Source organism: Onychomys torridus, chromosome 14 (genome assembly GCF_903995425.1).
Source record: "Onychomys torridus chromosome 14, mOncTor1.1, whole genome shotgun sequence".
Taxonomy (NCBI): Eukaryota; Metazoa; Chordata; class Mammalia; order Rodentia; family Cricetidae; genus Onychomys; species Onychomys torridus.
In genome coordinates, this window is record NC_050456.1 from 53,258,321 (window position 1) to 53,274,532 (window position 16,212).

The window sequence follows — 16,212 nt, forward strand, 5'->3', positions numbered from 1 at the left end:
CCCTGCATGCATCTCCCTCCCGCGATGCATGCGGCCCTTGGGCTTCTTAGAGCATTTTGGAGCTCCTAAGCTCCCAAGCTCTGAGTTCTAATTATTGATCAGCCCTAAAAGGAGAAACAAACAAAAAGCATTTATTGAATGCCTACTAAATGCCAGACACCGTGCCAGGTTATTTATTTATTTAGCCAAGATAATCTCATTGAATGTTCCTAACAATTTTCTGGGCACCCTCTGTCTCCCAACGGTGGATGAGGATACTGAGCTCAACACAGCTTAAATCTCTGGATTTGGCGATATCGGTTCTGTGTTGGGGAGTACACAGGCTTCAGAGACACGCACGGGTCCAAGTTTTGGTAACAGCTTGTTCCTCTCACTGTGTGACCCGGAGGAAGTTACCAAACCCGTCAAATCCTCCAGAGAGAATCCACCTATGAGGGGTCATGTAAGGACATATGTGACATTGCCATCCCATAGGCCCGGTGGGTGAGCCTTCTCTGCAGTTCTCCCTGGGGGAGGCCTGAAATCTGACCAGAGGGTCTGACTGATGTGTGTTCACCTCTCTAGAGCTCTTTTTCTGTGCCTCCATTTCAGTTTCTTTTTTCTTTAGAATGGGGATAGCTCTCCCACGAGGGCTGTGAATGGAGAAAAATCTTTTTCATGCCCTCCCCTCTATTCATGACAATGTCTTGAGATTCTTCGTGGTACCCAGAGGTCAGGAGAAAAGCTTATTTTCATCAAAGGAAGGTAAGTAGGGACAAGCAAAGGAAAGTCCAGAGCAGGGGTGGTTGAAGGACCTTGGGAACCATAGTCCTGCGCTGATCCCTCCTGTCTCCCATCCAAGGATGCCAGGGAACACTGAACCGTGAGATGTGGGGCATCTAAAGCAGTTCCCTTTAGCTCCCAGCATGCAGAGAAAGGGCCAGGATCTGGACCCCATCACTAATGAGGGGACTGGGTCTCATTCCCTTCAAACGGGGCAGAGAGCTCTCTTGGCTGTGAGTCTGTCTCAAGTCTGGTATTAGCGGCTAATTTCCTTTTCCTTGCTCTCCCCACTAGAGTTACGATAGGAAGGCTGTTGGGCCACTCCTGTGCACCCATTCCCCCCCCCAGGCCATTCTCTCTTGTGTCACACTGCTCACGTCTAGTCTCCCCAGCATAGGAGCATAGGACCCCCTACTTGGCTTGGGGCCTCCCTGTGCTTGTTCCCTTCCCATCCTAGTTGGTTTTGCTGAATGCCTGGGCTACTGAATTACTAATTGAAATAATAATAATAATAATAATAATAATAATAATAATAATAATAATGCCAGTGAAGCAAAGGCAGCACATAAATTTCAAATACTAACATTAGTCATTATGTGCTGTTGTCTGGAGGGAAGGCTCGGAGAGAGGGCTTTGGTTGGCGGTATGTCAAGGGCCATGGCCTGGGTGCCAGGAAACCTGGGCTTGCTCTGTCACTGACTGCAAATGCAGGCAGCTGCCTGATCTTCCTGTCCTTTGCTTTCTTAGAACTCTAAACCCCTCTGTAGTGTTGAGGTAAATGTAAGGAAAATCAGCATTGTATGAAATTTGCAATGAGGAACAGTTGGCTAATGCAGCAATAAGGACTTCTCCGGGGGAAATTACCTTTTACTACCTATAAGGTATAGGCAGGACTGAGTCTCTATCTCTGTAAGTCTCCATTGGATTTTTCTATTTCCTCTCTATATCCCTCCTTCTTCTTGCCTTCATGCAAGGTGATGAAGTTCAGCACCCGAGAATATAAAATGTAAGCCCAAGTCCAGACCTTGGAAGGAGCCACACTGAAGGGCTTTAGAAAGATACGTGGGTCAGTAATCCGACACACGGACACAAATGCTATCATGAAGAATATGGAAAATGCTCTTTGCCTGGGGAGGTCCTAGGCTGCTTCCCAGAGGTAGTGACATCTGAGCGAGTTTTACTAAAGAATGAGACTTTCTCAAGGCTGGCTAGAAAGGCTCGAGTCAAGAGAGGAGGCATGAGTCAGACAGGAAGATGACAGTCCACCAAAGGGATGATGAGAATGTGAACAAGGCTAAATCAGCGGGATGGGGAGCAAGGAATGGGTTTGTGACACTCGGGCAGAAAGAAGCAGCTGGCTGTGTGGAAGGCCGCAGGGGAGAGGAAGAAAGATCTAGGATCGAGAGGAGAGGAGGACACGAGGGGCCAGTCACACAGCCAGCCATGGTAAGATTTACGGAAGTTAGAAAAGCCCAGAGGCAAAAGGTGGATGGGATAACTTAAAGTTAAGAAAAATTGGCTAGCAACAAGCCAAGCTAAGGTTGGGCATTTACAATTAATAATAAACCTCCGTGTGTGTGATTTATTTGGGCGCTGGGTAGAGGGCCCCCCAAAATAGTAAAAACAACCAACACAGGAATCAAGAAATAACAGTGGGGCCTCCTGCTTCTGGGAAATCGGTGCATTCTGGCAGAGAGCCTCAGAAGGGTAGCAAACTCTGCGAATGCTAGACGATGTTTTGATGTGCTATCCACCCCAGAATTAATAGATTTTCACTGTCATTTTTAATTCATTTTATTTACTTATTATTTATTTATGGTTTTAAAATTTTTTTTTTTTTTTTTTTTAGATTTTTTTTTGAGCTGAGAATCGAACCCAGGGCCTTGTGTTTGCTAGGCAAGCACTCTACCACTGAGCTAAATCCCCAACCCTAGATGTATTTTATTATGTACACAGTGTTCTGTCTACACCCCAGAAGAGGGCACCAGATCACATTACAGATGGTTGTGAGCCACCATGTGGTTGCTGGGAATTGAACTCAGGACCTCTGGAAAAGCAGTCAGTGCTCTTAACCTCTGAGCCATCTCTCCAGCCCCATTTAAGGTTTTTTGAGACAGGATTTCTCTGTGTAGCCTTGGCAGCCCTGGAACTCACTCTATAGACCAGGCTGGCTTTGAACTCACAGAGATCCGTCTGTCTCCGCCTCCCGAGCGCTGGGATCAAAGCCATGCACCACTAGGCCTGGCAATTCACTCTCTCTTGAGTTTCAAGGAGATTTCTTTATGTTAAAACCCTTTTTTTCTTGGGCTGGGGAGAAAGTTCAGTGGGTAAAATGTTTGCTGTGTAAGCACAAGAACTTGAATTTGGATCCTCGGAACTTGAATAAAAAGCTGGTTGGGGATATTGCTCAGTGGTAGAGCACTTGCCTAGCAAGTGCAAGGCCCTGGGTGCAGTCCTTGGCTCTGGAAAAAAAAAATCTAGTTATGGTGGCCTATATCTCTAATCCCAGAGCTGGGAGCTAGAGATTGGAGGATCCTGGCAGAAATGGTGGTGAGGACTCACTGGCCAGTTAGCAGTCTAGCCAGGTTCAGTGAGAGACTTCATAAAAAAAGAAAAGAAAGGAAGGAAGAAAAAGGTGGAATGTGATAGAGAAAGGGATTAATAATTTGTGGTCTCTTTGGGCATTCATGCCTGCATGTGCGTGCATACACACACACACACACACACACACACACACACACACACACACACGCATGTCCCCACCACCTGCCTTTCTAACTTGTCTTTATGGAAAGGTAAACATCCTGGTGTAAACCAGGAGAGGTGAATGAGGCCGGATAGCTCTAAAAGTCTGTGGGAGGTGAGAGCACATGTCCTCACCAGGACAGGAGCAAGGTCCATAGGAAGAGAGAGAGGAGTCACACAGTGAATATCTGGGAGGAGATGGCCCTATGTCTTGTTCCCCCTCCACCGCTCTGACAGTCCCCAGGAGAAATGCGACACTGTTGGGCTCAGATTCTGTTGGAGTCAGCTAATCTCTTTCCACCTGGGGACTTCCTTTCATAAGCGTTTTCATGCATAAACGGTAAGTTCTGTTTACAAGGGGGTGATGTCTCCTCACCGGTTCCCTGGGGAATGTAAATCAGCACCAAATGCAGGGAGACCTGTCTCACTTGCTCTCCCACAAACCACACATTCAGGGAGATGCTCCCCTAAGGGGAAAGGCAAGCCCTGTCCTTGCCCAGTGAGCTTAGCTCGCCCTAGATAAGTTCTTGATCAAGGCTGTGTGTGTCCTACAGGCCCCGTGGTGATGAGAAGGACAGACTGGAAGAGGGCAGGAACAGTGGGCATTTGGGCTGTCCATTGGCCGAGTCCTGTGCCCATGGAATGGCTCCCAAAGGACAGCTCTCCTATGAGGTACATTTGTAGGTGCAAGCAAGTAGTTGGAACTAATTCCTGAGTCTGGACTCAACAGAGGGAACTGGTAACCCTCACTCCTTCAGAGTCAGGTCCTGTGGTTAGAAGCAGACGCCTCAGCAATTGTGTCTGAAGCTTGTCGCTGAAACCTCTCATTTGGGGGGGCTTTGGAAGTATGATACCAGCTGCTCACTTCCTCTCTCCATGGGAGATCATAAAGCTGAAGATGAGGCCATTTCTTTAGAAACACACTGATTCATTACAAGGAAAATAGATTGGGAGGAGGGGAGGCGGGTCTCAGTCCCGGGTCTGCCCAGCTTCCTCTCCCCCCACCCCACTGTCCAGCCAAGCAGTGCTCCCTCTAGCCTGGGGAAGAGAGTGCATGGAACAGCTCTGCAAGGCGCAAGAGGAGCATAGCTCGCAGTTACTGCTCAGCTCAGACCTCCAGCACTCTCTCTGCCATCCGCAGGCTGCCTCAGGCTATGGAAGCATTTGTTCACTGGCAGAGAAGCTGCACTGTTGACACTCTCTCCCCGTTTGCAGAGCAGAGATGCCTGCGTGGAGGCTTGGGGTGTTCTCTGGGTGGAATGATGAGCCACCAGCTGACCGAAGGAAACCCTGGCAGGGTGACACTGTAAGGGAGAGCAGGAATGCTTCTGATTTTGCCTTGCACTCTGCAGTCTGAGAGGCATCTCTTCAGCCGCTATCCCATTTGATTCCCGTCGACATGCATCACTGACAATGTAGACAGGAGGCCAACAAGTCCTAGAAGTTACTCCCAACTTGGAAAAATAGTCGAGATCAATATCAGGCTAAAGGAGAAGAAATGGAATGGATGTGTGGCTGCCCTCCCTTTTCCTTGAAGCCAGAGCCGGACTGCAGAAGCCGGCTTTGACTTGACTGACAGCCCTCTTTGCCTTGGCCTTGAGCAAAGCTGAATGGACCGCAAACTCCTCTCTGAAAAGACCCTGAAACCCTCCAAAGGGCTGAAACCCTGAAGGAGGAACCAGGGTTGCTCCTGTGTATATGTGCGTATGTATGTGTGCATGTGTATGTGTGTGTGTGTGTGTGTGTGTGTGTGTGTGTGTGTGTGTGTGTGTAGCCTTTAACTATCATGATCCTACTGCCTCTGCCTCCTACTTATTGAGATTACAGGTATGTGACATTAAGCCTAGCTTAGGGCAGTGTTTAGACAAGGCTCACAAGTGTTAAGTCGATATGTCAGCACCATACATTCAGGGAATGGTGAGCAAGGTTGGGAGCCAGCCTGCCTGATGTCAGAGCTGATTTCTTCCCCCAACACTTCCTCATAATTCTTCTCACCCTCATCATTGTTTGAGGGACTGGGTTTAAAGATGGAGCAGGAGGAGAAACAAGAGGAAATAACCTTGAAGTGTAGAAGGGGCCTCTGGCCACACAGCCCAGTGAATAGGATAGCACAAGACACCGTGTTTTCTATAAGGTCAGGAGTCTATACTGGTCGGGTCGAAGGCTAGGGATTTCTTTCTTTCTTTCTTTCTTTCTTTCTTTCTTTCTTTCTTTCTTTCTTTCTTTCTTTTTAATTTTAAAGATTTAGTTTATTTATTATGTACAGTGTTCTGCCTGCACATATCCCTGCAGGCCAGAAGAGGGCACCAGATCTCATTACAGATGGTTGTGAGCCACCATGTGGGTGCTGGGAATTGAACTCAGGACCTCTGGAAGAGCAGTCAGTGCTCTTAACCTCTGAGCCATCTCTGCAGCCCGGGATTTCTTTTTCCTCTTCATTCTTTTCCTTTCTTTCTTTCCTTTCTTTCTTGCTTTTTCTTTTCTTTTCTTTTCTTTTTTTTTTTGAGGCAATGTTTCTCTGCGTAGCCCTGGCTATCCTGGATCTCACTCTGTACACCAGGCTGGCCTTGAACTCACAGAGATCCGCCTGCCTCTGCCTCCTGAGTGCTGGGATTAAAGGCATATGCCATCACCACCTGGCCTTTGTCTTTTCCTTAAGATGAGGTCTTACTACGTAGCCCAGGCTAGTGTTACCCCAAATCTGTGATCCTCCTGCCTTAGCCTCTGAGAGCCAAGTGTGCCACTGTGCCCAGTAAGGCTGAAGATCATGTGTAGAGACCAGAGACCAGAGACCACCCCTGAATATGGTTTCTCAGGCATCACCCAACTTATCTTATAATGTTGTGAGACAGGGTCTCTCATTGGCCCGAAGCTCAGTGACTAGGCTAGACTCTCTGGCCAGCAGTCTTCCTGTCTCGGCCTCCTCAGCTCCAAGATTACAAACCTGACCTACCTACAGTCAGCCTTTTTAGGTGCGTTCTGTGAACTGAATCAGGTCCTCATGGCCAGTACTTTACCAATGGAGTCATTTCCCCAAACAAAGTTGTGGGTTTTGATACATTTTCTTTGTGTCTCTTTTTGAATTTTCCCTTGGTGGGTATCCACCTTACTCTCCCAAGAGTGAAAGGATGAGGCCAAGAGGAGCTGTGGGAATCCACTTTAGGGCATACTAACACTTAGTGAGCAGCTGGCACGGACCAGGCACTGTTCTGGCTGCTTTAGGTCAACTATCTTATGGAATCCTGACCACCCCGTGAGGCGGATCCTCTCATTATCCCTGTTGTGCAGATGGGAGAGCAGAAACATCACTTATCCAAGGTTATATGGTGTTTGAAGGCAGAGCCCAGATTCCAGCTCTGTGCCTCAGTCTCCCACTCTGCACCATACCAACTGTGTAAACACTGCCTAAAGGACTGACTATCACCTCTGTGTGGTGGCACACGCCTCTAGTCCCAGCACTCAGTGGGCAGAGGCACGAGGACCTCTGTGAGTTTGAGGCCAGCTTTATCTACATAGTGAGTTCTAGGACATCCAGGGTCCTCATAGAGACCCTGTCTCCAAACAACAACAACAACAACAACACCCCCCAAAAAGAAAAAAAAAAACCTATCAAGTAGTAACTCTTATAACAGAAAATATGGAACATATTAAATGTACAATATGGAGATCAATGGGTTTACACAGCTGATCTGTTGTTGGTACTAATGTTTTGAGGCTATCCACAAACTGAAATCCTCCTGCTTTTTAGTTTTCTGAGTGTTGGGATTATAGATGTGTGCAACCTCACTCAGCCAAATGTTTTTTTATTTTTATTTTATTTTATTTTTTTTGAGCTGAGGATCAAACCCAGAGCCTTGTGCTTGCTAGGCAAGTGCTCTACCACTGAGCTAAATTCCCAACTCTTTTTAAAAATATTTTATGCTACAAGGTCTTAATATGGAACCTGAGCTGACCTGGAACCTGCCACAATCCTCCCACCACAGTCCGAGTGCTGAGGGTACGGGCATGAACCCCCACAGCCACCTCTAAATGACATTTTAAAAGTTGACAATACCAGAGCCAGGTATGGTGGGTACATTTGCAATCCCAGCACTCAGGAGGATAAGGCAGGGTGTGATATCCAAGAAACAAGGGGGCAAGGTAGGAGGAGAGACACAGAGAGAATTTACAATACCATGAAGACATTGTTCTTGGAGACAGTGAGACACTTTACCAAATTGAGCTTATACTGTAACTGTACGTATGCAAATAACACCTCCCCCCAAAAAAACCCCAAAACTTCGAGGCATGAAAACAATATCCCATTAAGGGTTGTCTTCTAATGGAAACATCTACAGTTCATCTAAAGAATCCTTTTTGCATTTTCTCCATTCTCTGCAATATGCCTGCACTACTTTAAAATTATCTTAAAGCTGAAATAAAAATAAATATTCAGTGAGTGGATGGTTGCAACACTAGGTACCCTTGAAGGACTCATCTCTTCTTTCAATAGCTTCACTACCAGCGGGGACAATGATGGGGCTGGGAGGTGACCTCTACCTCTGGCCTGCCTCAGTGGGAGAATTATATTAATGAGGTCATATTTCTAAAGGATAATGCTCTCCTTAAACGGCCCTAGTGATCCTCATTGGGGGAAAAAAATAGAGAAGGCAAAGAAGAAGGTAGTGGGGAGGAGCAGAGTGAGGGGCGTAAGGGCAGGAAAAGGAGGAGGCAGATGAGCCTGGTGGGGAGGGATGGGGAGGGAAAGAAACAGAGCCTTCAGAAGGGTCAGGGAGCTGCAGAACAGAAAGTGAGGGAGTGATGAGGCTAGAGGAAGAGAGGGGGAGGGAGAGGGAGGGAGAGAGAGGGAGGGAGGGAGAGAGAGAGAGAGAGAGAGAGAGAGAGAGAGAGAGAGAGAGATCATAGCAAACTGGTGGTGAGAGATTTAATTTTTTTCATCTGCCATGGTTCTTGCTAAGCCGCAGTGCATTGCCCCAATATTACAGAAATCGTTTTTCTGCAGTTAAATGTTGCTTCCATTTAGGGGAAGCCTTTCCCAGGACTTGCAACTCCAGTCTCTTTCCCAGCAGCCTGGCTTCACTCCCCAGCCTTCACTGCTCCAGCCAAGGTCCTTTCTGGACCACAGCCACTGCAGTTTGCCAGGGACAACTAGATCTGTGCTCATCACAGTCCCACCAGCCCAAACTGGGAGCTTTGGTACCAACAGACATGAGTCAGGACGTAAGTAAGCACCGTGATTGATGCCCAGCTGTCCCCAACCACAGTACACAAAGCAGGCTTATTGAAAGCTCCCAGGGTGGAAACAAAAACATTGATAAGATGTCATGGAATAATGTGAGACTTTCAAGAGTCATTTTTGTTTGTTTGTTCTTTGTTTTTCGTCTTTTGAGAAAGGCTTTCTCTGTGTAGCCCTGGCTGTCCTGGAACTCACTCTGTAGACCAGGCTGGCCTTGAACTCAGAGATCCTCCTGCCTCTGCCTCCGGAGTGCTGGGATTAAAGGTGTGTGCACTGCTTCTGCCCAGCTTTCATTTTTGAAGTCAACTGTAAAGTGAAAAATAAGGATCAGAGACAAAAGAATTGGCCACAGCCAAGAGTGGGTTGGCAAATGTGCCTGGTTTTAGGAGGTCTTACTAAGGTCTCTAGAAGGACGTTGTTCTATGTCTCTGGGGCTTGTGGGATGGTACTTACCCTGCTTCCATTCTGAGGGTGTACACAGGCAGAGGTAACCCATGAATAAGCTCCACTTTTAATTAAAACATTTATTTATCATTATGTGGATGTATGAAGTGTTTGTGTATGCTCACACCACATTGTGTATGTAGTCATGTGTGTAGAGGCCAGAGGACAACTTTGGTTCTCTCTTTCCATTTGTTTTTTGTTTTAGTTTTTCAGGACAGGGTTTCTCTGTGTAGTTTTGGTGCCTGTCCTGGATCTCACTCAGTAGACCAGGCTGGCCTTGAACTCACAGAGATCTGCCTGGCTTGGCCTCCCTAGTGCTGGGATTAAAGGTGTACACCCCCACTGCCCGGCCTCTCTCTTTCCATTTGGAGTTTTGAGGATTGAACTCGGGTCATTGGGCTTTCATGACAAGTGCTTTCATCCACTGAGCCATCCCTCGGGCCCTCTGTTTAAGAGGCACCTCACCCAAGCATCCCTGGGCTGATGTCTGCTGGTTCTGGGGCTCAGGCCACGTCTTCTCAAGAACACGGACAAGAACCTTTCTTGCTCAGCCACGTTCCTTGTGGAAAATTCCAGCCACGGGAACACAGGAGCAATTTCAATGTCTGCATCTTGCTGGAGCTTTCAGGCCAAGCATCCTTGGGGCAACGCAGCAGCAAATATTTGAGGTGTACAGAGAGAGTCCACCCAGGTTTCCACTCTCATGTGCTGCTTCTCCCCATGACGTCATCCGCACTGCTTCCATTCCAATGGGTAAGGCCCTCAGCCCGTTTTCATGGGCAGTCAGTGATTGGGCACACAGGGAACAGGGCAGGAAGACCCAAGTCAGGGCCCTGGTCATCAGAGAAAGGAGTATTTTGGCTGTGGGTCAAAGCACAGTGCAGACACATAGAGTATCAAATCCTGGTCTCCTCACAGTGTTCTCCCTTTACAGCTGATGCTCTCCCAACACTCATGCTCCAGACATGTGTCTGTCCCCAACTCTTAGCTCAGGGGCTTCTTCCTCAGCCTGGACGGGCTGTCCTTTGTCCAGCATCCTGGAGGCTTGTGTTTTCATACCGTAGCACTCAGTGCACAGAACTTTTACATCTGACTTCTCCCAATCGACTGGTCATTTGGTAGAAGAATTGAGCTATATCCCCAGTGCCTTGCTGATGTCTCATGTAAGTAGACACCTCACAGTTGGTTGTTGAGTAGGGAAAAACTGTATACTATGCTTCTACTGCCTAAAATACATAAGCTCTAAGTAATTTTGTAGCATTCATTCACTTATTTTAATCAGGCTCTCATGCAACCCAGGCTATCCTAAAACCAGGTATAATGGTGGATATCTTTAATTCCAGCACTTGGGAGGCAGAGGCATGTAGGTCTCTGTGGGTTCAAGGAGAGCCTGGTCTACAGAGCAAGTTCCAAAGACAGCCAGGGCTGCATAGAGAGACCTGGTCTCACCCCTCCATGCACACACAATTCCCCCAGGCTGCTCTGGAACTTAAAAAATAGTCAAAGATGACCTCGAATTTCCAATTCTCCTGCCTCTACCTAAAACTACAGGCATGCTCCACCATATCCAGTTTACACTGGGCTAGGGATTGAGCCCAGGGCTTTGTGAATGCTAGGCAAGAGGTGTTCTACTAACAGAGATACATCCCAGCCCATGTACCAGGTCTTCACACTCGCCATTTGAGGAATGTATTTTGGTGTCAAAAGGCTCAATTTCACTGGCCATGACGGTGTGTGCCTTTAATCCCAGTACTTGGGAAGCCGAGGCAGGCGGATCTCTGTGAGTTTGAGGCCAGCCTAGTCTACAAAGCAAGTTCCAGATCAGTCAGGGCTATACAGAGAAATCATGTCTTGAAAAGAAAAAGGCTCAATATCCTTTCTTTTTTTGTTTTATTGTCCCTTCCCGCCCCTTGGAAGGCTCAGTCTCTTAGAAGGAAGGCATGACTTCTCTCTGAAGGAACTGTCCTGCTGTGCTTCTCTCTCTCCTCCAGGATCCACTCATGGCTTGAGCATGGCTCTCTCTCGCTCTCTCTCTCTCTCTCTCTCTCTCTCTCTCTCTTTCTCTCTCTCCAGAGCTGAGGATCGAACCCAGGGCCTTGTGCTAAGCACTCTACCACTGAGCTAAATCCCCAACCCAGAGCATCTCTCTCTCTCTCTCTCTCTCTCTCTCTCTCTTAGTTTTTTGAGACAGGGTTTCTCTGTGTAGCCCTGGCTGTCCTGGATCTCACTCTGTAGACCAGGCTGGCCTCGAACTCACAGAGATCCTCCTGCCTCTGCCTCCCGAGTGCTGGGATTAAAGGCGTGCGCCACCACCGCCCAGTGCATGTCTCTTTTTAAAATGACTAGAACAGGCAGGAGTCCATTGGGAATGTCCTGCCCACTAATAACTTATCTTATCCATTTACCTGGTTGCTGAGCAGGTGAGGCTGGGAAAATGTAGTGGCTAAGCAACATCCAACACTTGAGAAGGGAAATTAGCCAGGAGTATTTGCAGATTAAAATGGCAAGGAAACCTGATGGAAACAAACATTCAAAGTACCTGCCAGGCTTTTAATAATGTCAAAGGAGAAGAGCCTGGAACCAGCTGGTGGAAAAAGATAAGAAACACATTTATTTCCTCTACTTAGACCACATTAACTGTCCCCCACCCCCACCCTAAACCTTGTGTTTTACTATTTGAAAACAATCGGTTGCATTTCCTAGGCAAGCTTCCTTGTGTAAGCATCTCCAGAGGTAGGAAAAATAGTCCAAGGCCTCAGCAAATTCCTTTGGCAGCTTCCCAGGGGTTGTGTTGCTGTCCGTGGTGCTGATGCCCTGATAGGGATCTTGGGCTCATCTGTGCCCACACGGGAAAGACATTGTGAGAAATAGGAAGAGGCTGAGCTGGCGACTAGGGAAGCCTGCAATTCTCTGGAAACATGGGCTTCCAGTCTCTTAACTGAACCCCTGGGGTCGGATAGTTTACAGGATATTTCAAAATTTAACAAGGTGTTACGGTATATTGCATAAAATCCTTAGTGAGGCCTGGGGACGTACCACACAATCAAGCAGGTCAATATTTCTCCAGGAAAATGTATGAGCGGTCTCTCCGGTGTAATCAATAAATATGTTAAACACCCTCATGGCTGCTTAGGTCAAGGTCTTCCTCCAAGTGAGCTCACCTTAGACTCAGGAACACAATCGATCTAGATCTCTCCCCGTCTCCTTCCCTATCCCTCCTCCTCTTCCTCCCTCTCCCCCTCCTCCTCTTCCTCCCTCCCCCCCTCCCCTCCCCCTCCTCCATTCATGCTAATACTAAACCTAAGACTTCAAGCATGCTTATCAATCCCACTGTGCCACTAAGACACATCCTAAACTCTGGATTTCAGAATTCTGTTTAAGAGTCTGTGGGTCAATAGTAGTTCTAACCTCAAAATGGGTTAGACCTGTAAAACTTCCCATAGCTGATCAAACTTGCCTAAATTTGTATAAAGCAAAATAAACCCTCCCATAAAAGCAAAAATAACATTTATTTATTTATTTATTTATTTATTTATTTTTGTTTTTTTTTGAGATAGGGTGTTCATCCCAAGCTGGTCTCAGATTCCCTGTGCAGTTGAGGGTGACATTGAGTTTCTGATCCTCCTGAGTCCTGGGATTATAGGTGTGTGGTAGCACATCTACTTTATATGGTGCTAGGGATAAAACCCAGGGCTTTGTGCATTTCAGGCAAGCACTCTACCATCCAAGCTATATCCGCAGACCCAATTCTGTCTGTCTGTCTGTCTTTCCTTGTTTATTTGCTTCTTTCTTCCTTCCTTCCTTCCTTCCTTCCTTCCTTCCTTTCTCTCTCTCTTCCTTCCTTCCTTCCTTTCTTTCTTTCTTTCTTTCTTTCTTTTTCAAGACAGGATTTCTCTTTGTAGCATTGTTTGCTGGAACTCACTCTGTAGACCAGGCTGGCCTCAAACTTGCAGAGATCCTCCTACCTCTGCCTCCCAAGGACTGGGACTAAAGGCGTGCGCCACCGCCGCTGCTGCCGCCGCCGCCACCACCGCCATCATCACCACCACCGCCATCACCACCTGGCCCAAACAACAACTCTCTAAGCTTGTGAATACTCTAGTTAAGAATGGGAGGCAGAGGATGGGTGAGATGAATAAACCAAGTGAGAGCAGCTTGGACCATCTAGTCCTCAAGCTGCCCCACCCCCAACACACACTTCAAGAGCCACAGTATAATTTCCTGTAAGACAAATAGTAGCTGGAGATCCTGGAAGCTTCATGAGTGGTACACAGATTGAAAAAGAAAAGGCCATTAATCCTTCCTTCTACGTACAAGCCTCACAGCCCCTTGTCTCCGGGTAAGCTCGCATCTCTCCTCCCACAGACATGAGCACAGCTGGAATTACCGTGATGAGGAAAGGATGTTTTCTTCTGAGTGTATAAAACCATACTGACTGGACAGCACCTGCTGTGCTTTGTAAGAATCAGATGACCTGACCTTTCCCTAGACTACCCCGTTAGGTGGCCTTGGCCCATTTCATACCTGAGAGACTAAGGGTCAGAGGGGAAAAGGAAGCTGGTAGGTGGTGGAAGCCGGGCATGGGACCTGATTAAACTGCCTCCCTTGCATTGTCTTTGTTAGTACAGGCACCGAGCTGAATATGGATGGGGACTGAGTCGCTATTTAATCTTGGGTGGTCAGTTTTGTTCACAATGGCTTTTGAGTTAGCCACATTATAAAATCATAGCATTTTTACATTAGTGGTGTGTCTTCAAACTTTAAAAACTCAAACTGGCTCAGCTAGATGTGGTAGTGCACATCTGTAATATCGACACTTCATAGGGTTGACCACGTAGCTCACTTGGTAGAGTACTGGCCTAGCATGCACCAGGCCCTCAGTTTGATTCCCAGCATGGCATACATTGACTATGGGGACACACACTTGGATTCTAGCCCTGAGGATGTGGAGGCAGGAGGGTCGGAGGGTACAAGTTAGCACACCCAGTTAAGAAGCAGTGGAATCAATCCGGGCGGTGGTGGTGCACATCTTTAATCCCAGCACTCAGGAGGCAGAGCCAGGCGGATCTCTGTGAGTTCAAGGCCAGTCTGATCTATAGAGTTCCAGGACAGCCAGAACTGTTACACAGAGAAACTCTGGGGGCAGCCAAGACAACTTTCCTTTCTGATTTCTGAGCCATGGCTACACAGCAAGTTCAAGGCCAGCCTGAGCTATACAAGATCCTGTCTAAAAATGAAGGAAGAGCAGGAGAAGGAGAAAAAAGTACCAAGTGTTTTAGCAGTAGCCAGATAAATATATGATTTTGTGGTTTCTCAAATTAAATGCACGGGAATAGGAGCATAGTTGGCGTTTAACATTCTTAAGGTGCCAGTTAGCAACCCAGCACTGAAGAAATGAAATAGTGCCCATCTCAACAACAGTACCTATTGCTTTGGGTCCATTCATCTATATCTATTGTGGAGCGCTCACTGTGAGCCAGGCACTGTGCTAGGCGCTGGGATGCATTATGAGGGAAACGATCTTAGAGGTTGATGAGCAACAGAAAAAAAATGGCTGAATAAAATAATCATACTAACAAATGAAAGTGTTGCTGACAAGTCCTACTAATAATGACAGTAAGGTGTCATCAGAACCAAACCTGTAACAGAGAGGTTCTGAGGCAGTTTCGGGTCACACTCCATTGAGGACTGAAGAGGGCTGGGGGAGATGGCTCAGCAGGTAAGGACATCCGGTATCAAGTCTGAGGACCTGAGTTCAATCCCTGGAACCCATATGGTGGAAGGAGAGAACAGATGTCTCCTGCAAGTTGTCCTCTCCACATGTGTACTAAGGCCTGTGTGCACATTCTCATACACACACACACACACACACACACACACACACACACAATCTTAAAAAATGATAAAAACAATAAAAATGGCAAGCCAAGAGTCATGGTGCATGTCTTTAATCTCAGCACATGGGAGAATCAGGCAGGAAGTCCTGAAGTTTAAGACAAGCCTATGCTCTATACTCAGAATATGTCTCCACCAAGAAACAAAACAAAACAAAACAAGGAAGTGTGAAGAGACCTAACTGAATAAACAGGAAGTGCAAAAGTCTTGTGGTAGAAAAGAAGCCCAGGGGGCAGATGGAAAGAAAATCCAAACAAGCCAGGAGCTGAGTGCTGGGAAGGGGTCAGCAAGATCCAGGCCATATTTTGTTTTTATCCTATAACCACTCAGAAACTGTGAAAGTTTAGTAAGTAGAGGTCTGGTGTGGTCAGATTCGCCCTTAGATCCCTAGATTTGGGGGAAATAGTTAAGTGACTTTAGATACTCAACTAGGAGGCCTGCTGCCATAGCCTGGATGGAGTAACATGGCAACCCAGAATGGAGTAACATGGCAACCCAGGATGGAGTAACGTGTCAACCCAGGATGGAGTAACGTGTCAACCCAGGATGGAGTAACGTGACAACCCAGGATGGAGGGAACAGAGAGAGTTAGGAGGCAGCTTCAAGAGCTGTTGAGGGAAGGAAACGGGCAGGGGTTGGTAGTAGGTTTGATAGGGCAGAGTCGGGGACAGTGGGAGAGGAGTGTCAGACAGGCCCAGGTTTCTTGTTTTGTCAGCAACAGTGAGACAGAGGCCGGCACACCCCGATGCCACTAGAGCTCTTTTCTGAGACCTCTGCTACAGGTGAAGCAAGGATTCTTGATTTCACTACAGAAAAGAATTTCAGGATGAGTTAGTATGAAGCAGAGTTGGAGTTTATTGAGAAAATATTTGAGGGTTAGGAAGGTGGCTCAGTGGCTACAAGCATTGGCTGCCCTTCCAGAGACCCAGGTTTAATTCCCAGCACCCACATGGCAGTTTATAACCAGCTGTACCTCCAGTTCCAGGGATCTGATGCCCTCTTCCGGCCTCTGTGGGCACCAGGCATGCGCATGGTACACAGACAGACATGCACGCAGAACACTAATATACATATAATACTAATTTTAAAAGATTTGGGTTGGGGACAATGCTTCAGCACGTAAAGCACTT